General features: G+C 50.4%; 1 protein-coding gene across 1 annotated transcript in view; it reads right to left on the bottom strand.

The window, feature by feature from the left end:
- Positions 1 to 20,547, bottom strand: part of HYDIN (HYDIN axonemal central pair apparatus protein) — a 427,037-nt gene extending 406,490 nt beyond the window's left edge. Inside the window, exon 1 of the mRNA XM_073307159.1 lies at positions 20,474 to 20,547. The gene's annotated coding sequence lies outside the window, so the exon portion shown is untranslated. The remainder of the gene's footprint in view (positions 1 to 20,473) is intronic.
- Positions 20,548 to 22,520: the final 1,973 nt, after the last annotated feature.

Raw genomic sequence — 22,520 nt, 5'->3', positions numbered from 1 at the left:
TTCCAATCAATTATATACTGGGCCACCGAGCCCTCCGCCCCCTTGGGAGGAGCTATACCTACTGCCTTGGAAGCTGCTCTAGCCACCAAGTGCTCTGCAAAGCAGCTCTGTTCCCTTTCTCCTCTCTGGAGAGTCTCAATGCCCAGCCAAGCTACCTGCATTTGGTGTTAGGGAATGGGTTTGCCTCTACTTGATTTTCCACTGATTGTTAGACACATAGGGTGAAATCCTAGCTTCACACTGAAAGCTCCCATTGACTTCAATTGATTTCAACTGCAGGGTTAGACTTGGCTTTCAGTTTTGCCCGTATAGACCCAGTATAAAGCAGCCCACTAGTCCTCTTTCTTTCCTGTTAGTGGTTGCTCCTGGAGTTACAATAGATTCACACTGGTGTATTCAGAATCAGGCTGGCCCATACTGAAATGCAGAGCTCCAGATACAGGGTATACACAGACACAAGTACACTTAGCCCTGGTCTACAATAGGAGTTTAGGTCGAATTTAGCAACGTTAAATCGATGTAAACCTGCACCCGTCCACACGATGAAGCCCTTTTTTTCAACTTAAAGGGCTCTTAAAATCGATTTCCTTAATCCACCTCTGACAAGTGGATTAGCGCTTAAATTGGCCTTGCTGGGTCTAATTTGGGGTACTGTGGATGCAATTAGACGGTATTGGCCTCCGGGAGCTATCCCAGAGTGCTCTGAACAGCACGCTCTGGACAGCACTCTCAACTTAGATGCACTGACCAGGTAGACAGGAAAAGGCCCGCGAACTTTTGAATTTCGATTTCCTGTTTGCATGGTCACCCGCAGCTTGCCATGCTGGCCAGAGTTCATCAGCAGAGGTGACCATGCAGAGCTCATCAGTATGGATGATGCTCATGGATGATCATCATCCATGATGGAGTCCCAGAATCGCAAAAGAGCTCCAGCATGGACCGAACGGGAGGTACGGGATCTGATCGCTGTATGGGGAGAGGAATCCGTGCTATCAGAACTCCGTTCCAGTTTTCGAAATGCCAAAACATTTGTCAAAATCTCCCAGGGCATGAAGGACAGAGGCCATAACAGGGACCCGAAGCAATGCCGCGTGAAACTTAAGGAGCTGAGACAAGCCTACCAGAAAACCAGAGAGGCAAACGGCTGCTCCGGGTCAGAGCCCGAAACATGCCGCTTCTATGATGAGCTGCATTCCATTTTAGGGGTTCAGCCACCATGACCCCAGCTGTGTTGTTTGACTCCTTCAATGGAGATGGAGGCAACACAGAAGCAGGTTTTGGGGACGAGGAAGATGATGGTGATGAAGTTGTAGATAGCTCACAGCAAGCAAGAGGAGAAACCGGTTTTCCCAACAGCCAGGAACTGTTTCTCATCCTGGACCTGGAGGCAGTCCCCCCCCCAGACCCACCCAAGGCTGCCTCCCAGACCTGCCAGGCAGAGAAGGGACCTCTGGTGAGTGTACCTTTTAAAATACTATACATGGTTTAAAAGCAAGCATGTTTAATGATTAATTTGCCCTGGGATTTGCAGCTCTCCTGGATGTACTCCCAAAGCCTTTGCAAAAGGTTTCTGGGGAGGGCAGCCTTATTCCACCCACCATGGTAGCACACTTTACCACACCAGGCCAGTAGCACGTACTCGGGAATCATTGTAGAAAAAAGCATTGCAGTGTATGTTTGCTGGCATTCAAACAACATCCGTTCTTTATCTCTCTGTGTTATCCTCAGGAGAGTGATATCATTCATGGTCACCTGGTTGAAATAGGGTGCTTTTCTTAAGGGGACATGCAAAGGTGCCCGTTCCTGCTGGGCTGTTTGCCTGTGACTGAACAGAAATGTTCCCCGCTGTTAGTCGGGGGGGGGGGGGGGGTGAGGGGCTAGCCACTTGGTGGGGGGAGGCAAAATGCGACCTTGAAAGGAAAGCACATGTGCTGTGTATGTAATGTTAACAGCAAGGTTTACCGTGAAAGAGTGTAGCCATTGTTCTAGAAAATGTGTCTTTTTAAATACCACTGCCTCTTTTTTTTTCTCCACCAGCTGCATGTGTTTCAATGATCACAGGATCTTCTCCTTCCCAGAGGCTAGTGAAGATTAGAAGGCGAAAAAAACACACTCGTGATGAAATGTCCTCTGAGCTCATGGTGTCCTCCCACACTGACATAGCACAGACAACTGCATGGAGGCAGACAATGTCAGAGTGCAGGAAAGCACAATATGACAGGGAGGAGAGGTGGCGGGCTGAAGAGAGTAAGTGGCGGTCTGAAGAGAGGGCTGAAGCTCAAATGTGGCGGCAGCATGATGAAAGGAGGCAGGATTCAATGCTGAGGCTGCTGGGGGATCAAACCAATATGCTCCAGCATATGGTTGAGCTGCAGGAAAGGCAGCAGGAGCACAGATCACCGCTACAGCCCCTGTGTAACCAACCACCCTCCTCCCCAAGTTCCATAGCCTCCTCACCCAGACGCCCAAGAACATGGTGCGGGGGCCTCTGGCCACTCGGCCACTCCACCCCAGAGGATTGCCCAAGCAACAGAAGGCTGGCATTCAATGAGTTTTAAACTTTTAAAGTGCTGTATGGCCTTGTCCTTCCCTCCTCCACCACCCCTCCTGGTGCTTCTCTCCTCCACCACCCCTCCCGGGCTACCTTGGTAGTTATCCCCCTATCTGTGTGATGAATGAATAAAGAATGCATGAATGTGAAGCACCAATGACTTTATTCCCTCTGACAGCGGTGATCAAAGGGAGGAGGGGAGGGTGGTTGGCTTACAGGGAAGCAGAGTGAACCAAGGGGCGGTGGGTTTCATCATGGAGAAACAAACAGAACTTTCACACCGTAGCCTGGCCAGTCATGAAACTGGTTTTCAAAGCTTCTCTGATGAGCACCGCGCCCTCCTGTGCTCTTCTAACCACCCTGGTGTCTGGCTGTGTGAAACCAGCAGCCAGGCGATTTGCCTCAACCTCCCACCCCTTCCAAAAGCATCTCCCCCTTACTCTCACAGATATTGTGGAGCACACAGCAAGCAATAATAACAGTGGGAATATTGGTTTTGCTGAGGTCTAAGCGAGTCAGTAAACTGCGCCAGCGCGCTCTTAAACGTCCAAATGCACATTCTACCACCATTCTGCATTTGCTCAGCCTGTAGTTGAACAGCTCCTGACTACTGTCCAGGCTGCCTGTGTACGGCTTCATGAGCCATGGCATTAAGGGGTAGGCTGGGTCCCCAAGGATACATATAGGCATTTCAACGTCCCCAACAGTTATTTTCTGGTCTGGGAATAAAGTCCCTTCCTGCAGCTTTTGAAACAGACGAGAGTTCCTGAAGATGCGAGCGTCATGTACCTTTCCTGGCCATCCCACGTTGATGTTGGTGAAACGTCCCTTGTGATCCACCAGAGCTTGCAGCACTATCGAAAAGTGCCCCTTGTGGTTTATGTACTCGGCGGCTTGGTGCTCCGGTGCCAAGACAGGGATATGGGTTCCGTCTATGGCCCCACCACAGTTAGGGAATCCCATTGCAGCAAAGCCATCCACTATGACCTGAACATTTCCCAGGGTCACTACCCTTGATATCAGCAGATCTTTGATTGCGTGGGCTACTTGCATCACAGCAGCCCCCACAGTAGATTTGCCCACTCCAAATTGATTCCCGACTGACCGGTAGCTGTCTGGCATTGCAAGCTTCCACAGGGCTATCGCCACTCGCTTCTCAGCTGTGAGGGCTGCTCTCATCTTGGTATTCTTGCATCTCAGGGCAGGGGAAAGCAAGTCACAAAGTTCCATAAAAGTGCACTTACGCATGCGAAAGTTTCGCAACCCCTGGGAATCATCCCAGACCTGCAACACTATGCGGTCCCACCACTCTGTGCTTGTTTCCCGACCCCTGAATCGGCGTTCCACAGCATGAACCTGCCCCATTAGCACCATGATGCCCACATTGCCAGGGCCCCTGCTTTGAGAGAAGTCTGTGTCCATGTCCTCATCACTGACTTAACCACGCTGACGTCGCCTACTCACCCGTATCGCTTTGCCAGGTTCCTGTGCTGCATATACCGCTGGATAATGCGCGTGGTGTTTAATGTGCTCCTAATTGCCAAAGTGATTTGAGCGGGCTCCATGCTTGCCGTGGTATGGCGTCTGCACAGAAAAAAGGCACGGAACGATTGTCTGCCGTTGCCCTGATGGAGGGAGGTGCAACTGACGACATGACTTACAGGGTTGGCTTACAGGGAATTAAAATCAACAAAGGGGGTGGCTTTGCAAGAAACTGAATGGCCTCCTCAAGGATAGAACTCACAAACCTCAAGGATAGAACTCAAAACTGGGTTTGACAGGCCATTGATTTCACAGAGGGAAGGAGGAGAAAATGAATACAAAACAAATCTGGTCTATTTCTTGTTTTGAGCCACTTCATCTATATTTATACATCTTGCTGCCAGCAGACTGTGCAGTACGACCGCTAGCCGTCATCATCTCCTGGGTCCTCGGCAGAAGATGGTGCAGTATGACGACTAGCCATCATCTTCTGCTGGCTGGAGGTTAAAAGACAGTGCACTGCCAGTAGGACTGAATCGCCACGAGACAAAACTTAAAAGGGAAATGACCTGGATGAGTCACTCCCATGTTTGCCCAGGCGCCCGATTAAAAGAGCACCCAGGACTATGTCGATGATGGCTACCAGTCATACTGCACTGTCTGCTGCCAAAAGGCAATTAACTGCTGCTGTGTAGCAATGCAGTATCACGTCTGCCAGCACCCAGGAGACATACGGTGACGGTTAGCGGAGCGGGCTCCATGCTTGCCGTGGTATGGCGTCTGCACAGGTAACTCAAGAAAAAAGGTGCAAAATGATTGTCTGCCCTTGCTTTCACGGAGGGAGGGAGGGAACGGGGGCCTGATGATATGTACCCAGAACCACCCGTGACAATGCTTTAGCCCCATCAGGCACTGGGATTTCTACCCAGAATTCAGATGGGCGGCGGAGACTGCGGGAACTGTGGGATAGCCACCCACAGTGCAACGCTCCGGAAGTCGACGGTCACCTCGGTACACACACACACTCCGCTGACTACATGCGCTTAGAGCACTTGTGTGGGGACACACACAATCAACTGTATAAAACCGCTTTCTACAAAACCGACTTCTATAAATTCGACCTAATTTCGTAGTGCAGACATACCCTTAATCCTGCCTTGGCACACGGGGTGGACTAGATGGCTTCTTGAGCTCCCCTCCAGCCCTACGCTTCTATGATTCTAAACTGTGTGCACTGCACACAGGAGCACTGGGCCAAATTCATCCCTGGTGTAACACCACTAATTAAATGGAGTTACACCAGGGTTGAATCAGGGTCCTGCACTTAGGACGGAAGAACCCAATGCACAGCTACAGACTAGGGACCGAATGGCTAGGCAGCAGTTCTGCAGAAAAGGACCTAGGGGTGACAGTGGACGAGAAGCTGGATATGAGTCAGCAGTGTGCCCTTGTTGCCAAGAAGGCCAATGGCATTTTGGGATGTATAAGTAGGGGCATAGCAAGCAGATCGAGGGACGTGATCGTTCCCCTCTATTCGACATTGGTGAGGCCTCATCTGGAGTACTGTGTCCAGTTTTGGGCCCCACACTTCAAGAAGGATGTGGATAAATTGGAGAGAGTCCAGCGAAGGGCAACAAAAATGATTAGGGGACTGGAACACAGGAGTTATGAGGAGAGGCTGAGGGAGCTGGGATTGTTTAGCCTGCAGAAGAGAAGAATGAGGGGGGATTTGATAGCTGCTTTCAACTACCTGAAAGGGGGTTCCAAAGAGGATGGCTCTAGACTGTTCTCAATGGTAGTAGATGACAGAACGAGGAGTAATGGTCTCAAGTTGCAGTGGGGAAGGTTTAGATTGGATATTAGGAAAAACTTTTTCACTAAGAGGGTGGTGAAACACTGGAATGCGTTACCTAGGGAGGTGGTAGAATCTCCTTCCTTAGAGGTTTTTAAGGTCAGGCTTGACAAAGCCCTGGCTGGGATGATTTAACTGGGAATTGGTCCTGCTTTGAGCAGGGGTTGGACTAGATGACCTTCTGGGGTCCCTTCCAACCCTGATATTCTATGATTCTATGATTCTATAAATCATCCCAGCGAGGGCTTTGTCAAGTTGGGCCTTAAAAACTTCTAAGGATGGTGTGATAAATGAAGGTGGGGAAGGGGTAGCTTCCTTTTATGGACACCCAGCCAGCCAGTTAGCTATAAAAATCCTCTTGGTAGCTGTTCTCTACTTGCTTTACCTGTAAAGGGTTTTAAAAGCCCATAGGTAAAAAGAAGAGAGTGGACACCTGACCAAAAGAGCCAATGGGAGGGCTAGAATTTTTTTAAAATTGGGAAAAATCTTTCCCTTTGTCTGTCTGTAGTTGTTCTCCAGAGAGAGGAGACACAGAGCAGGAACAGGGTTAAACTATGCTATAGGAAGCTTTAAACCAGGTATGAAAAATCATCAAATCATACCTAGGAATTGCTTATCTGAAACCCCAGATATGTAAGTAAATCAGAGAATGTCTAGGAAGACATGATTAGGATTATTTCTTTTATTTCTTATTGGCTTGTGGACTCCTCTGTGCTAACCCCAGATGCTTTTGTTTTGCTTGTAACCATTAAGCTGGACCCCAAGAAGGTTATTCTTGACATTTTATTTTTGTAAGCGGGTTTTTAAAATCTAGCAAAACCTATGTTCCAGAGGTATTTCCTTTCTTTTTGTTTTTAATAAAATTTACCTTTTTAAATAACAGGGCAGAAAAGGTGGGGGAGTAGCACTGTATGTAAGGGAGCAGTATGACTGCTCAGAGCTCTGGTACGAAACTGTAGAAAAACCTAAGTGTCTCTGGATTAAGTTTAGAAGTGCGTGCAACAAGAGTGATGTAGTGGTGGGAGTCTGCTATAGACCACCGGACCAGGGGGATGAGGTAGATGAGGCTTTCTTCCAGCAGCTCACGGAAGCTACTAGATCGCATGCCCTGATTCTCATGGGTGACTTTAATTTTCCTGATATCTGCTGGGAGAGCAATACAGCGGTGCATAGACAATCCAGGAAGTTTTTGGAAAGCGTAGGGGACAATTTCCTGGTGCAAGTGCTAGAGGAGCCAACTAGGGGGGGCGCTTTTCTTGACCTGCTGCTCACAAACCGGGTAGAATTAGTAGGGGAAGCAAAAGTGGATGGGAATCTGGGAGGCAGTGACCATGAGTTGGTTGAGTTCAGGATCCTGACACAGGGAAGAAAGGTAAGCAGCAGGATACAGACCCTGGACTTCAGGAAAGCAGACTTCGACTCCCTCAGGGAATGGATGGCCAGGATCCCCTGGGGGACTAACTTGAAGGGGAAAGGAGTCCAGGAGAGCTGGCTGTATTTCAAGGAATCCCTGTTGAGGTTACAGGGACAAACTATCCCAATGAGTCGAAAGAATAGTAAATATGGCAGGCGACCAGCTTGGCTTAATGGTGAAATCCTAGCGGATCTTAAATATAAAAAAGAAGCTTACAAGAAGTGGAAGGTTGGACATATGACCAGGGAAGAGTATAAAAATATTGCTCGGGCATGTAGGAATCATATCAGGAGGGCCAAATGAAGATCCTGGGAACTACAGGCCAGTCAGCCTCACCTCAGTCCCTGGAAAAATCATGGAGCAGGTCCTCAAAGAATCAATCCTGAAGCACTTGCATGAGAGGAAAGTGATCAGGAACAGCCAGCATGGATTCACCAAGGGAAGGTCACGCCTGACTAATCTAATCGCCTTTTATGATGAGATTACTGGTTCTGTGGATGAAGGGAAAGCAGTGGATGTATTGTTTCTTGACTTTAGCAAAGCTTTTGACACGGTCTCCCACAGTATCCTTGTCAGCAAGTTAAGGAAGTATGGGCTGGATGAATGCACTATAAGGTGGGTGGAAAGCTGGCTAGATTGTCGGGCTCAACGGGTAGTGATCAATGGCTCCATGTCTAGTTGGCAGCCGGTATCAAGTGGAGTGCCCCAAGGGTCGGTCCTGGGGCCGGTTTTGTTCAATATCTTCATAAATGATCTGGAGGATGGTGTGGATTGCACTCTCAGCAAATTTGCGGATGATACTAAACTGGGAGGAGTGGTAGATACGCTGGAGGGGAGGGATAGGATACAGAAGTACCTAGACAAATTGGAGGATTGGGCCAAAAGAAATCTGATGAGGTTCAATAAGGATAAGTGCAGGGTCCTGCACTTAGGATGGAAGAATCCAATGCACCGCTACAGACTAGGGACCGAATGGCTAGGCAGCAGTTCTGCCGAAAAGGACATAGGGGTGACAGTGGACGAGAAGCTGCATATGAGTCAACAGTGTGCCCTTGTTGCCAAGAAGGCCAATGGCATTTTGGGGTGTATAAGTAGGGGCATTGCCAGCAGATCGAGGGAGGTGATCATTCCCCTCTATTCAACATTGGTGAGGCCTCATCTGGGGTACTGTGTCCAGTTTTGGGCCCCACACTACAAGAAGGATGTGGATAAATTGGAGAGAGTCCAGCGAAGGGTAACAAAAATGATTAGGGGTCTAGAACACATGACTTATGAGGAGAGGCTGAGGGAGCTGGGATTGTTTAGCCTGCAGAAGAGAAGAATGAGGGGGGATTTGATAGCTGCTTTCAACTACCTGAAAGGGGGTTCCAAAGAGGATGGCTCTAGACTGTTCTCAATGGTAGCAGATGACAGAACGAGGAGTAATGGTCTCAAGTTGCAGTGGGGGAGGTTGAGATTGGATATTAGGAAAAACTTTTTCACTAGGAGGGTGGTGAAACACTGGAATGCGTTACCTAGGGAGGTGGTAGAATCTCCTTCCTTAGAGGTTTTTAAGGTCAGGCTTGACAAAGCCCTAGCTGGGATGATTTAACTGGGAATTGGTCCTGCTTCGAGCAGGGGGTTGGACTAGATGACCTTCTGGGGTCCCTTCCAACCCTGATATTCTATGATTCTATGATTGGGTTTTTTATGTATCCTAAGAGGTTTGTGCATATGTTGTTTAACTAGCTGGTGGCAAGAGCTGATTTCCTTTGTTTTTCTTTCTCAGCTCTTCCCCGGAGGGAGGGGGTGAAAGGGCTTGAGGATACCCCACAGGAAGGAATTCCCAAGTGCACCTTTCTGGGTTCTCAAAAGGGGGTTTTTGCACTTGGGTGGTGGCAGCATCTATCCATCCAAGGTCAGAGAGAAGCTGTAACCTTGGGAGTTTAATACAAGACTGGAGTGGCCAGTATTAATTTTTAGAATCCTTGCGGGCCCCCACCTTCTGCACTCGAAGTGCCAGAGTGGGGAATCAGCCTTGACAGATGGAGATTCCACCACCTCCCTAGGTAACCCATTCCAGTGCTTCACCACCCTCCTACTGAAATAGTTTTTCCTAATATCCAACCTAACTAAACCTCCCCCACTACAACTTGAGACCACTGATCCTTGTTCTGTCATCTGCCACCACTGAGAACCGCCTAGCTCCATCCTCTCTGGAACCACCTTTCAGGTGGTTGAAGGCTGCTATCAAATCCCTCCTCACTCTTCTCTTCTGCAGACTAAACAAGTCCATTTCCCTCCGCCTCTCCTCATAAGTCATGTGCCCCAGCCCCCTAATCATTTTCCTTGCCCTCCACTGGACTCTCCAATTTGTCCACATCCTTTCTGTAGTGGGGGGGCCCAAAACTGGACGCAATACTCCAGATGTGGCCTCACCAGTGCCGAACAGAGGGGAATAATCACTTCCCTCGATCTGCTGGCAATGCTCCTACTTATACAGCCCAAAATGCTGTTAGCCTTCTTGGACAAAAGGGCACTCTGTTGACTCATATCCAGCTTCACAGGGGTGTTGTGAGAGGTGCTCAAATACTGCACAGCTGGGGGCCAGATAAGCACCTAAAATAGACAGAGCTGAACTGCACGGGGTGTAAATCAGCACAACATTTAACCTACTGCTTTTGGATTGTAGAGAATCCTGTAAAATACAAGCGTTCCCACTACATAATCCCTCCACTCTGCCCACCTACTCTGTTCTTGTGAGCAGCTTGCATGTTTCAGGACCCCCAATGGAACCCAAGAACAGAGCAAGTGGCAAAGATATACACATGATAACTGCAAATAAGCCCATCCAACCAGCTTTACTTTTACTGTGATGGGTCACCCGGCAAAGAAACAGGGATTTTATTATATTTACCATCTTCATGTAAGAACACTGACTTGTTTTCAAAAAGGGAAAAAGCTGTATGCTTTGGGAGTTTTTTAATTCGAGGATAGGGGGCATGGATCAGTGTTCACATTGCACTCCCCATCAGTACCCGGCCCTAGCCAGGGAGCTAATGATCCAACCAGCAGACCAAATTCTGTTTTGAATCCCGGCCACGTGCCACCTGAGGCATGTTGCGCATATGCTACAAAAAAGAATTTGAGGATAGGGTAAGTGTTGGCTCTTTAACTTTCATAGTAGCTGTTATAGTCTTTAATTGAGTTGTTGCACTAATTAATGTTTTAGGTATTTCTTTTTTAAATGTAATGTCACTGTTAGAACCATCTATCATTGAACAAACAGGACACACAGCGTTATGTGGAATCATTTCTTCCTTGGATGAGCCGGTGACTTGGCCTGTGCTGCTATGCTTTATGTCACCAAGATCCCTCAACAGAATTATTTCCTTGTAAACCACAGAAGCTCATCTATTATTATGAATGAATCACTCTGCTATGAATGATTGCAGCAGCATTCCAAAGAACACCTTCTAACGGCATCTGTTAACGTTCCAAGAATATCAGATAAGTTAATTTCATCACTGCGGATAAGCTAGTTAGTTCTTTAAGAAAAGAAATTTCCACATCAACTCACAAACTAGGATTCAGATTCTGTTTTATGCAACCAGCAAGGACGTTGGTAATATCAAGGCAAAAGGTGGAACAGAGTCAATCTTTTTCCTGCAGCATAGCATACTCTGACCATTCCTTTGGGGTTGTCCTCTTGTTTATATATGGTGCATGCTTCAATTAATAGCAGGCACACAAAAAACAGACAAGGACACCCAACTTCACAAACTCCTCTTGGATGCCAAGGAATTTGCAGCACAGCGTAAGTTATAAACAAAAACAGCAACTCATTTAATCTGTTAGTGAGGAAATCTGGTTTGAAAACTAACATTCATTATTCTCAAAAACAACAAGGAGTCCTTGTGGCACCTTAAAGACTAACAAAAGTGCCACAAAGACTCCTTGTTGTTTTTGCTCATACAGACTAACATGGCTACCACTCTGAAACTATTCATTATTCGGAGGTTTAAAATCTAATCAAGAAAGGCTCAAGACTTAAAAATAAAATTGGCTATAGACCCAGCCAGTTGATTCAGCAAGAGACCGGCCAGACTGTATGGATCCATTGCAGAATATGTCTCTCGCATGGCACCCAGCCACATGGGCAACAGCAGAGCCTCATGCATGTAAGCAGTCCATAACACTCTGTGCACGCCATCCCTAAGTGCTGCAATGAACTGATTACAGTGTGCTGAACACCACCGCTCTCCACAAATCCATGGGCATTGTGGGTACCCAACATCTTTAAGGATCTGAGCCTTTGTCAGCCTGTGGAGATAAACAGCCAGTGAAAGTATCTTCCCTTCCACGAATGCAGAGCTGCTGTGTTTTGTACAGCTTCATGGAACAGGTAGGGAGAGCAAGGAGACTACACCTCAGAGGCAGGTGTAGGAACCAGGGGCAACTGAGTGACAAAGGGACAGGTTGAGGGGCTGGAAAACTGAAGGAATCCTGGGGCAACCTCAGCAGGTGGTGGGCATGCAGGCCCTTTGAGAAGGAAGAGACGGTTAGAATCATAGAATCATAGAATATCAGAGTTGGAAGGGACCTCAGGAGGTCATCTAGTCCAACCCCCTGCTCAAAGCAGGACCAACACCAACTAAATCATCCCAGCCAGGGCTTTCTCAAGCCTGACCTAAAAAACTTCTAAGGAAGGAGATTCCACCACCTCCCTAGGTAACGCATTCCAGTGTTTCACCACCCTCCTAGTGAAAAAGGTTTTCCTAATATCTGACCTAAACCTCCCCCACTGCAACTTGAGACCATTACTCCTTGTTCTATCATCTGCTACCACTGAGCACAGTCTAGATCCATCCTCTTTAAAACCCCCTTTCAGGTACTTGAAAGCAGCTATCAAATCCCCCCTCATTCTTCTCTTCCGCAGACTAAACAATCCCAGTTCCCTCAGCCTCTCTTCATAAGTCATGTGTTCCAGTCCCCTAATCATTTTGTTGCCCTCCGCTGGACTCTTTCCAATTTTTCCACATCCTTCTTGTAGTGTGGGGCCCAAAACTGGACACAGTGCTCCAGATGACGCCTCACCAATGTTGAATAGAGGGGAATGATCGCATCCCTCGATCTGCTGGCAATGGACCTACTTCTAAACCCCAAAATGCCATTGGCCTTCTTGGCAACAACGGTACACTGTTGACTCATATCCAGCTTCTCCTCCACTGTAACCCCTACGTCCTTTTCTGCAGAACTGCTGCCTAGCCATTCGGTCCCTAGTCTGTAGCGGTGCATGGGATTCTTCCTTCCTAAGTGCAGGACTCTGCCCTTCTCCTTGTTGAACCTCATCAGATTTCTTTTGATCCAATCCTCTAATTTGTCTAGGGCCCTTTGTATCCTATCCCTATCCTCCAGCGTATCTACCTCTCCTCCCAGTTTAGTGTCATCTGCAAACTTTCTGAGGGTGCAATCCACACCATCCTCCAGATCATTTATGAAGATATTGAACAAAACCGGCCCAAAGACCGACCCTTGGGGCACTCTGCTTGATATCGGCTGACAACTAGACATAGAGCCATTGCTCACTACCCGTTGAGCCCAATGACCTAGCCAGCTTTCTATCCACCTTATAGTCCATTCATCCAGCCCATGCTTCTTTAACTTGCTGGCAAGAATATTGTGGGAGACCGTGTCAAAAGCTTTGCTAAAGTCAAGGAACAACACGTCCACTGCTTTCCCCTCATCCGCCGAGCCAGTTATCTCATCATAGAAGGCAATTAGATTAGTCAGGCATGACTTGCCCTTGGTGAATCCATGCTGACTGTTCCTGATCACTTTCCTCTCCTCGAAGTGCTTCAGAATTGATTCCTTGAGGACATGCTCCATGACTTTTCCAGGGACTGAGGTGAGGCTGACTGGCCTGTAGTTCCCAGGATCCTCCTTCTTCTCTTCTGTAAAGATGGGCACTACATTAGCCCTTTTCCAGTCATCCGGGACTTCCCCCGATCGCCATGAGTATTCAAAAATAATGGCCAATGGCTCTGCAATCACATCCACCAACTCCTTTAGCACTCTCGGATGCAGCGCATACAGCCCCATGGACTTGTGCTCGTCCAGCTATTCTAAATAGTCCCGAACCACTTCTTTCTCCACAGAGGGCTGGTCACCTCCTCCCCATGCTGTGCTGCCCGGTGCAGTAGTCTGGGAGCTGACCTTGTTCATGAAGACAGAGGCAAAAAAAGCATTGAGTACATTAGCTTTTTCTGCATCCTCTGTCACTAGGTTGTCTCCCTCATTCAGTAAGGGGCCCACACTTTCCTTGGCTTTCTTCTTGTTGCCAACATACCTGAAGAAACCCTTCTTGTTACTCTTAACATCTCTTGATAGCTGCAACTCCAGGTGTGATTTGGCCTTCCTGATTTCACTCCTGCAGGCCCGAGCAATATTTTTATACTCTTTTCTGGTCATTTGTCCAATCTTCCACTTCTTGTAAGCTTCTTTTTTGTGTTTAAGATCAGCAAGGATTTCACTGTTAAGCCAAGCTGGTCGCCTGCCATATTTATCATTCTTTCTACACATCGGGATGGTTTGTCCCTGTAACCTCAATAAGGATTCTTTACAATACAGCCAGCTCTCCTGGACTCCTTTCCCCCTCATGTTATTCTCCCAGGGGATCCTGCCCATCAGTTCCTTGAGGGAGTCAAAGTCTGCTTTTCTGAAGTCCAGGGTCCGTATTCTGCTGCTCTCCTTTCTTCCCTGTGTCAGGATCCTGAACTCGACCATCTCATGGTCACTGCCTCTCAGATTCCCATCCACTTTCGCTTCCCCTACTAATTCTTCCTGGTTTGTGAGCAGCAGGTCAAGAAGAGCTCTGCCCCTGGTTGGTTCCTCCAGCACTTGCACCAGGAAATTGTCCCCTACAGTTTCCAAAAACTTCCTGGATTGTCTGTGCACCGCTGTATTGCTCTCCCAGCAGATATCAGGGTGATTGAAGTCTCCCATGAGAACCAGGGCCTGCAATCTAGTCATGTCCGTGAGTTGCCGGAAGAAAGCCTCGTCCACCTCATCCCCCTGGTCCGGTGGTCTATAGCAGACTCCCACCATGACATCACCCTTGTTGCTCACACTTCTAAACTTAATCCAGAGTTTAATCTCAAACTCTGTTTGTCAAACTTAATCTAAACTTAATCTCCTTCCCCTGGTGAACCTAGTTTAAAGCCCTCCTCACTAGGTTAGCCAACCTGCTTGCGAAGATGCTCTTCCCTCTCTTCGTTAGGTGGAGTCCATCTCTGCCTAGTACTCCTCCTTCTTGGAACACCATCCCATGGTCAAAGAATCCAAAGCCTTCTCTCCGACACCACCTGTGTAGCCATTCGCTGACTTCCACGATTCGAAGGTCTCTACCCAGGCCTTTTCTTTCCACGGGGTTGTGGAGTGAACCAGGGTTGATTGGGAGATCCTAGAGGAGCCTTGTTCATTCTGCCTCTATCCCACTTCAGTCCCCACTCCTTCTGCTGGCAGGGCACTGGGGCAGTCAGACACAGCTGCTCCACACTGGCTGGGAACTAGCAAGGGGAGCAGCAAGAGCAGAGCACAAGAAGCAGCAGCTTGGCTACCTACAATTCCATTGCCAGCGTAGGCTCTAGCCTCTGGTGGCCAAGAAGAGAAACTACTGGGAATCCTGCTAGATGCCCGAAATTCCAGCGGCTCACAGCAGGGAGTATATGTAGGGGGGAGTGCGGGGGCCCCACCTTTGCTCTGCCCTGCCCCAATTCCAACCCCTTTCCCAAGGCCCCGCCCCCGCCTCTTCTCCACCTCCTCCCCCAAGTGTGCTGCGGCCCGGCCCCTCCCTCTCCCTCCTGGAGTGCCCCGGCAACCTGAGCGCCGGCAAACAGCTGTTTGGCAGCAGGGGGGAGCGCTGGGAAGGAGGGGGAGGGACAGGAATACGGCACGCTTGAGGGAGGAGGCAGGGAAGAGGCGGGGAAGGAGGGAGCTTGGTTGCTGGTGTGGGCGGAGCCTGCAGCAGGAGCCCCAGGACCCAGCAGGATCAAGCTTCTGCCCCCGCAGCTGCCCTGCCCTGAGGGCCCCTGTCGTTGGGGGGCCCCATGCCAGGGCACCCTGTGTTTCACTATAAATCTGCCTCTGCTGACTGCTGTTTAAATCAAACCCTGCAATCTGGGATGCAAGACCCGCCACCTCTACATTCCAGTCCCTCCAATATTTTACAATTTATTACTGTCAAACTGTAATTTACTACAGAAATAAACTCTGCCATAGCTGAGATTACTAATTAGGGCTCCCAGATTACATCATCCTGTTATTCCTTTTTATTAAACTTCCATTCTCATCTGACAGTGATATGGAAGAGCAAGCAAGGGGGGTGAGAAAACCTGGATTTGTGCTGGAAATGGCCCACCTTGATTATCATGCACATTGTAGGGAGAGTGGTCACTTTGGATGAGCTATTAGCAGCAGGAGAGTGAGTTTGTGCGTGTGGTTTTTGGAGGGGGGTGAGAAAACCTGGATTTGTGCTGGAAATGGCCCACCTTGATTATCATGCACATTGTAGGGAAAGTGTTCACTTTGGATAAGCTATTACCAGCAGGAGAGTGAGTTTGTGTGTGTGGTTTTTGGAGGGAGGTGAGGGGGTAAGAGAACCTGGATTTGTGCAGGAAATGGCCCACCTTGATTATCATACACATTGTGAAGAGAGTTGTCACTTTGGATGGGCTATTACCAGCAGGAGAGTGAGTTTGTGTGGGGGGGTGGAGGGTGAGAAAACCTGGATTTGTGCTGGAAATGGCCCAACTTGATGATCACTTTAGATAAGCTATTACCAGCAGGACAGTGGGGTGGGAGGAGGTATTGTTTCATGATCTCTGTGTGTATATAATGTCTGCTGCAGTTTCCACGGTATGCATCCGATGAAGTGAGCTGTAGCTCACGAAAGCTCATGCTCAGATAAATTGGTTAGTCTCTAAGGTGCCACAAGTCCTCCTTTTCTTTTTGCGAATACAGACTAACACGGCTGTTACTCTAAAAAATGCCAATAGCATTTCCCTCCCAAGTTCCATTACAATGCTGAAATTTCATGACTTCCTGGAATACCTACAATTAATATCTAAACCCATTTCTAAATATTTTAATATTCCTTTCCCTTTCACAGATCTCTGCTCTTCAGGCTTTCTAACATGCATCAAGTTCTCTTTTATTTAAAGCCATTTATTTCTGGCATGAATAAAACCAGCTGAAGCTTGGAATATGTTTGTTAGGTTTTGAATGTTTCAAACATCGCATGAGGCTAACCTCTTTGGGAAGGAGAGGAGGAAACTAAACAAATAAGAAGGTGCTTTAGGATTGGATGCAAATGTCAGTAGATTGGGCCATGGAAGCAGCAAAACTCTGCAGGGTGAACTCTAGCAGGGCCTAATCCAAAGCCCATTGAAGTCTACGGAAAGACTCCTAAGCCAAGATCCTCATATGCGTTTAGACACCTAACTCCCACTGATTTCAACAGGAGTTAGACACCTAAATACCTCTGAGTATCTGGGCCCCACTGACTTCAATGAGCATTAGATCTGGTCCAAAGTTTCCTACTGTGGGAGGGGATTAAGAAAGGAAATGGAGCTTGTAGTGTATTAGATCTACGGAGGCAAGAGCCATCAGCATGGGCTGCTCCTCCATGGGACATCACTGCTCCCTGGCACCATGGACTTTGAAGCAGTTGTGCTGCTACGGCCTGGGATCCCTTGCCCAGAGAGAACCCAGTGGGACATACTTATCCAAGCTGTATTAAGTTCTGGATGGATTTCCACCTGGAAATCTAGCAGATTTCCATTGGAAGGTAACTGCTCCTTTGCTCCACCACCATACAGCATGGAGAGGCATTCACAGGGTGTTAAGAGGTGGAGAACTGAGCCACAGGGGTGGATCTACACCCATTCTGCATAGGCAAAAAGAGATTTGCCTACAGAAGCAGAGGACTCTGATGTATTTTTATTAGGGCGAGAATACATAGGTACAGTGCCTTGCACCAGCTGCTTTGAACCAGTATATGGAGCTGTAATGGAACATTTGTACCAGTGTCACTGGGATGGGGTCACATTCCCCTAATAAGGTACTCACAAAAGCAACAGATTCACTTCATCATCATGAATATATAGAAAAAGAAGTGGTTGAGAAATGGAAATACCACATTGGATCAGAGCACTGAGCCACCCAGTTCAAAGTCCTGTTTCTCATGGTGGCCCGTACCAATTGCTTCGTGACAGAAACCTGTAGTGGACAGTTACTGAATAACCTGTCCATAAGGGAAATTTTTTCCTGACCCCTAGCAATTGGTTTATGCCCTGAAGCATGAAAGTTTACAACCCTTAAAATATTTTAGCCTCTCTAATTAACTGAGGATATTCTCCTTATCCATATAAAAGTCTGATCTTTTTATAATCCTATGGGTTACAGATTGGGAAATGAGGCACAGAAAAGATAATGCTAAAATGTTCCAAAGTGACCTCTGCTTTTGGACGCGCAACTTGAGCCACTTAAGGCCTGGAACCACTCAGCACCCAGCACTCCTCCTAAAGTCAACAGAGGCTGTAGGTGCACAGACTTTCTGAAAACAGGCCCAAGGCCTCTGAACCTGAACACCCAAAGCGGCAGGCCACTCTGGAATATTTTAGCCTAAGCACCTCACCCCAAGTCACCCAGCACATAAGTGGCAGAGCTGGGAGCAGAACCCCTTCTCCTCACAACTAGCCCCGTGCCCTAAACTAAGGTGAGAGCATGCCCCCCAGGGGAGGAAGCCCTGTGATGTTTCCCTTGTAGGGTTTCCTCCATATTCTTCTTCCAGGGCATGGGGTTTGCCCCCAGCCTGATTCTACAGAGGCAGCATGGATTCTAGCACACAATCCCCTGGAGATTAACGGGAATCTTGTGGATCTATTGCATGGTGGCCCTGTGCACCTAACCCAACTTTGGGGGCCCTTGCAGCTTACCTGAGCTCTACGGGCTCCCTCCTCCTGCAGCAACCCTCAGGACCCCCTTTAATGTGGGTTTCCTGGAGGGGAAAGGACACCCCAGGAGTGTTAATATAGCAGTACATCCTATCAACATGAGTGCAGAATACCCAGGGGTGGTGGGGAGGGAACAATAAATGTGAGCCCCAATGCACCTGCCTCACCCCCTTCCTACCCTAGGATCTCTGGGACTGAACTGAGCCATCCGGGGGAGAGGCCACTGCTTTCCCTCATAGCTTTCCATGCTGAGGGTCCTAGCCACACCTATGTATTACGATCAGGTACCACTGGGTCTTCAAACATGTTACCAACAACCCCTCCCTCGGCCAGCCAGCATACCGGAACATTAACCCCCGCCACGTCCGTGCCCAAAGGGCAGCTGGACAGTCTGTCCATCCATTACATGCCAAGAGCGGGGTTGGGGACTCCTGCACAAGTTGGGGTAGGGGATATATCCATCCAGATCCAGACCCTGCCTGGAGCTGTGTGCTGAGAACCTCCCTGGCATCCCCTACAGAGCAGGGCCCGGCTCCCCAGAGCTCTGCCCACTCACCCCGGTCTCTGTGCCGAGCCCCCCAGGCATCCCCTGCAGAGCAGGGCCCGGCTCCCCGGAGCTCTGCCCCCCATCTCTGCACTGAGCCCTCCCTGGTATCCCCTGCAGAGTGGGGCCCGGCTCCCCGGAGCTCTGCCCCCCATCTCTGCACTGAGCCCTCCCTGGTATCCCCTGCAGAGCAGGGCCTGGCTCCCCGGAGCTCTGCCCCCCATCTCTGCGCTGAGCCCTCCCTGGCATCCCCTGCAGAGTGGGGCCCGGCTCCCCGGAGCTCTGCCCCCCATCTCTGCACTGAGCCCTCCCTGGTATCCCCTGGAGAGCAGGGCCCGGCTCCCCGGAGCTCTGCCCACTCCCCCCAGTCTCTGTGCTGAGCCCCCCAGGCATCCCCTGCAGAGCTGGGCCTGGCTCCCCGGAGTTCTGCCCCCCATCTCTGTGCTGAGCCCCCCAGGCATCCCCTGCAGAGCTGGGCCTGGGGCTCCCCGGAGCTCTGCCCCCCATCTCTGCACTGAGTCCTCCCTGGTATCCCCTGCAGAGCTGGGCCTGGCTCCCCGGAGCTCTGCCCCCCATCTCTGCGCTGAGCCCTCCCTGGCATCCCCTGCAGAGTGGGGCCCGGCTCCCCGGAGCTCTGCCCCCCATCTCTGCACTGAACCCTCCCTGGTATCCCCTGCAGAGCAGGGCCCGGCTCCCCGGAGCTCTGCCCACTCCCCCCAGTCTCTGTGCTGAGCCCCCCAGGCATCCCCTGCAGAGCTGGGCCTGGCTCCCCGGAGCTCTGCCCCCCATCTCTGTGCTGAGCCCTCCCTGGCATCCCCTGCAGAGTGGGGCCCGGCTCCCCGGAGCTCTGCCCCCCATCTCTGCACTGAGCCCTCCCTGGTATCCCCTGCAGAGCTGGGCCCGGCTCCCCGGAGCTCTGCCCCCCATCTCTGCGCTGAGCCCTCCCTGGTATCCCCTGCAGAGCTGGGCCTGGGGCTCCCCGGAGCTCTGCCCACTCCCCCCGGTCTCTGTGCTGAGCCCCCCAGGCATCCCCTGCAGAGCTGGGCCTGGCTCCCCGGAGCTCTGCCCCCCATCTCTGCGTTGAGCCCTCCCTGGTATCCCCTGCAGAGCTGGGCCTGGCTCCCCGGAGCTCTGCCCCCCATCTCTGTGCTGAGCCCCCCAGGCATCCCCTGCAGAGCTGGGCCTGGCTCCCCGGAGCTCTGCCCCCCATCTCTGTGCTGAGCCCCCCAGGCATCCCCTGCAGAGCTGGGCCTGGGGCTCCCCGGAGCTCTGCCCCCCATCTCTGCACTGAGTCCTCCCTGGTATCCCCTGCAGAGCTGGGCCTGGGGCTCCCCGGAGCTCTGCCCCCCATCTCTGCGCTGAGCCCTCCCTGGTATCCCCTGCAGAGTGGGGCCTGGGGCTCCCCGGAGCTCTGCCCCCCATCTCTGCGCTGAGTCCTCCCTGGCATCCCCTGCAGAGCAGGGCCCGGCTCCCCGGAGCTCTGCCCCCCATCTCTGCGCTGAGCCCTCCCTGGTATCCCCTGCAGAGCTGGGCCTGGCTCCCCGGAGCTCTGCCCCCCATCTCTGCGCTGAGCCCTCCCTGGCATCCCCTGCAGAGTGGGGCCCGGCTCCCACGGGGGACGTGGTTGGACACTTACATGCTCAGTCCCTCTTGCTGCCGCCTGTTTAACAGCCTCACCAGCACCCCGGCCTCTCCCGCTCTGGCCGCCAGCCCTGGCTGTTACCCTCGTTCCCGTAGCAACCAGGGCCTGCCAGCCCTCCAGCAGGGAGCTTTAGCGGCAGGCTCTGGGCTCCATGGCAACTGTAGGGACGCCGGCAAGGGCGGAGGCCGGTGCTTGGGGCCCTGCAGGAGAGGACAGCTTCTTAAGGGGCCCCCTACCCATTGTATTTGATTGTCATGAATGGAGGTTATAGGGAGGGGAGAGCTGGATTAACCTTTTATGGGCCCCGGCTCCAAACATATTTGTGGGCCCCTAAGTTGTCACTGTGGGCTCCGAGTGTGGGCCTGGTGTGGCAGGGCCATTGGTGCCCTAGTGTCCCCGGTCCTGAATCTCAGAGACATTTTTCATTTTGATCACACACCTCTACATGACTAGCTGCATTGCCATACACAGCTCCCTCAGCCCCCAGTTCTTCTCATTGCGCTCTACACCCATGTGCATTTACCAGTGTCCACAGTGAACAGAACTTTCATAGTGATCAGAGAAACTCCCCACAGATTTATCTCCTTCCTCATTCAGCCCTTCTATAGCCATGTCTCCAGTACCACCCTATGTCACCGGTCACCATATGTGGTCCTAGTCTCAGCTCAAAGATCCAAAGCCAGCAGATACCTGATCAATTCTGACAAATCCCTTCCCCAGCACCCATCCCGCCATTTGAGCAAGCCACTTGCAAACACCATTTCCCCAAAGTGAGGACTTAGCCCTTAGGAATCTGAAGACACCAGCCTTTCTCCCTCTGCTCCCATCTACATGCTAGTCTACTACCTGATCACCACCACCTCTCCCCATGCTTGTTTCCTTTCTACTTTGGACATGCTCCCCAACCAGCCGCTGCAAGCCTGACCTGCTTCCTCCTTCCCCGCTCCCCTTGACATTCCTTTCCTACTGGTGACCTCTGTTCCTTGAGGTTAACTCCAGTTTCTTTATCTGCTCTAGCTTAATGGCCCCCAGTATCACAAAGCCATCTGCAGCTTCTCTGGCTATAGCCATGGGGCCAATTGCCCGAGGCCAGCCTTAGATCGCTGCAGCTACTAGTCAAGGAAGGGGTGGCTATTCCAAGGCCATGCATTCTTGAACCTTGCAACGGCGGCACCAGGGACTCTAAATCCTCAGCTCTGGCCCTAGGCAGCTGCAGACTCTGCAGTTATGCACTTCCCTCCTCTAGGCCATGGCTATATGTACCTGAGATGCCCATCACCTGCAGCAGAGGCCACCAATTCCCACCCACCCCTCAGCTAGCACGTAGTCATGCAGAAAGTGTAGCCTGAATGATTTTGGAGACTGGGGTGCCAGGAGTTCCCATCCCTGAGCAGCAGCTCTGCAACAAGCTCACATGGACCCGCTCCACTGTGGGACCAGGACCCTGTGAAGACAGTGAGTGTATAACCAGTTCTGTCCAAGGCCTCTTGAAGTGAGTGGGAGTATTTTCGTTGTCTTTAATGGGTTGTGTATAGAAGCAAAATACCCCATTCTAGACTCTGGGAGCAAAGTGCATTCTATGGTGCACTCCTTTACTATGGTATCATAGAATCATAGAATATCACGGTTGGAAGGGACCTCAGGAGGTCATCTAGTCCAACCCCCTGCTCAAAGCAGGACCAATCCCCAATTAAATCATCCCAGCCAGGGCTTTGTCAAGCCTGACCTTAAAAACTTCTAAGAAAGGAGATTCTACCACCTCCCTAGGGAACGCATTCCAGTGTTTCACCACCCTCCTAGTGAAAAAGGTTTTCCTAATATCCAACCTAAACCTCCCCCACTGCAACTTGAGACCATTACTCCTTGTCCTGTCCTCTTCTACCACTGAGAATAGTCTAGAACCATCCTCTCTGGAACCACCTCTCAGGTAGTTGAAAGCAGCTATCAAATCCCCCCTCATTCTTCTCTTCTGCAGACTAAACAATCCCAGTTCCCTCAGCCTCTCCTCATAAGTCATGTGTTCCTGACCCCTAATCATTTT

Source organism: Lepidochelys kempii, chromosome 12, assembly GCF_965140265.1.
Source record: "Lepidochelys kempii isolate rLepKem1 chromosome 12, rLepKem1.hap2, whole genome shotgun sequence".
Classification (NCBI taxonomy): domain Eukaryota; kingdom Metazoa; phylum Chordata; order Testudines; family Cheloniidae; genus Lepidochelys; species Lepidochelys kempii.
The sequence above is the reverse complement of the archived record's forward strand: the minus strand, read 5'-3'. Positions and strand labels throughout refer to the sequence as shown.